A 2,134-nucleotide genomic window follows, 5' to 3' on the forward strand; every position below is an offset into this window, starting at 1 on the left:
TCCGTCCTCTCTCAGCATCTGCGTGATCTCACGCAGGATCTCTTCGTCCGGGACTCCTGCCTGGCTCTTAGTGGTGGCGTAAGCCGCTAGCTCTTCAACGTTTAAGTTAGGAGCGTTGGCCTCCATTGTCTAATTCGTCTTTAGACGTCTCTTGTCTTTGCCTGCTAGTGTGCAGGGCTTCCGATCGTCCTTCGATCTACTCGCGCAGTCCTTAACTACGGCCTACTCCTCGTTAGTGAGGACTAGTAGGGCTTACCTTCGGCCGTACTTCTCTTCTAGCCAGTTCTAAACAGCGTTTGGCTGCTGTCGTGTCGCGTCCCTAGGAAGACTCGCGTCTTGCCGTCTCGCTCGTGGGATCTCGTCTCTAATTAAGAGTAATCGCACGGCCTGCACCCCGTCCGATAGAGGATCGACAGGACTTCTCACTACAACGTCCGCTTCTAGCTAACTGTACGCTAGGCCCGAGTGGCCTTCAGGTAGTTTATCACGCGACGTTGCGCCTACGGCTCGGCTTTCCAAGACACGGTAGGACTTCCTAGACAGGTCCCGGGCGACTAAATCGCCTACTGTCTCTCACGGCTGAACTTCCTGCGAAGCTCTACCCTAGGTGTACTGTCTTGCGACAGTCTACCTTCTCGCTGCACTAAAGGCCTTTCGTACCTATTGCAGCACCAACTCCATGTTACTAGCTCACACTAACAACACGCTCTAAAACTTAGTTAGAAGACAGTCCGCCTAAGGCTTATGTCTAATTGGGATCGAATACAAAATGTAAGGGGCTGCGCTCTAGGGAGCAATTGCGAGGTATACAAGAGGTTGTATTTGATAGAGAGCTATAAAGTCTACTTGCGTGGTGTTTATTTACTTGTCAGAGAAAGGTTGCACCAAGTGTCTGAGCGCGTCGTCTGGGCGCCGCTCAGGCCTCGCACAGATGCCGGGTTGCAGAGTAAGACCTGGCGTCTGCTGCTTGACCGAGATTCCATCGAGGAGCTATCCAAAGGGCGTTCAGCCCGTTACAGCCTCTTACAAATTTAGCGCTCTAATAGGCTAGTAGTCTTTTTTTAGTTATCTTTTTAGGCGTTTTTTTCTATATGTTTTTAGTTTTGTTTTTTTTTAGATATATGTCTAAAGTTATTCTTAATTACTAGCTACTACTATTGCGTAGGAGCTAGGGGGCTAAGCTTAAGGTTGGGTGGGCGGGGTATTTAGTTTTTCAAGGCGTCTAACTTTCTCTCTTAGTTCTTTAGAGACGTTAGATAGAGAGGAGATTTAGTCTTCTAGAATTATAGAGTTTTTCTTATTTACTCTACTATTCTCTATAAAGTCTCTAAAGACTTCTACAAGGTCTAGTAAACTAGTTTGCCTAGTAAGGTTATTTTTAGCTAGGCTAGCTGCTTAGATTACTAGGTTTCTAGCAATCTCTAAGGCCTCCTTAATAGAGGTTGCCTTTGGTGTTTTCCCTACTATAGGGTATCTTGGCACTGCTCTAATAAATGGAGAAAAATTGCTCCTTGTCCTAGTATAGGTAGGCCTAGGCGGTTCTTCTAGTTGCCTGTTAGGGCAAGGCGTAGAGGCCTCCTTAGCTATCTTAATTTCTAGATTATTATCTATTAGTCGTTTGCTTGTGCCTCTAAGGTCCTTTAAGGCTAGTCTTTTTTTGTTATCTTTATTATTTTAATATATCTATATTTCTTGCTAGATTTAAGCTTTAATAAGCTCCTGCGTTCCTATTAGCTCCTCTACAGTGCCCGTGCACCAGATGAGCACCATCGCCAGTTGAGCACCCCCAACAACTCAATATAGTCAACAAGATGAGGCTGTAGAGCCACCACAAATCGTAATAAAATTGCGCAAAGCTAGGATTATACTATATACAGGCCTACGAAAGTTTTGGCTTATTCAGAAATTTTTTTGGAGGGCGTTATCGGTCGTTGCCGTCGACTACGCGGTGGAGCAGCTCGTGCAACCCTTGCGGCTCCCACCACAGCTGGAGCAACACCACCACACTTTTGACGCTTTGTAGCTGGCTTATGAGGTTTTGACGCTTTGCGCTTACCCGATTGGGGCAATTGTATAGCTTTGGCAGCGTCGCGGAGGCTTCTACGATGCTCTCTTTCGGCTTTCTCTGCAGCCT

The sequence above is a fragment of the Exserohilum turcica genome (assembly GCF_000359705.1).
Source record: "Exserohilum turcica Et28A unplaced genomic scaffold SETTUscaffold_9, whole genome shotgun sequence".
Classification (NCBI taxonomy): Eukaryota; Fungi; Ascomycota; class Dothideomycetes; order Pleosporales; family Pleosporaceae; genus Exserohilum; species Exserohilum turcicum.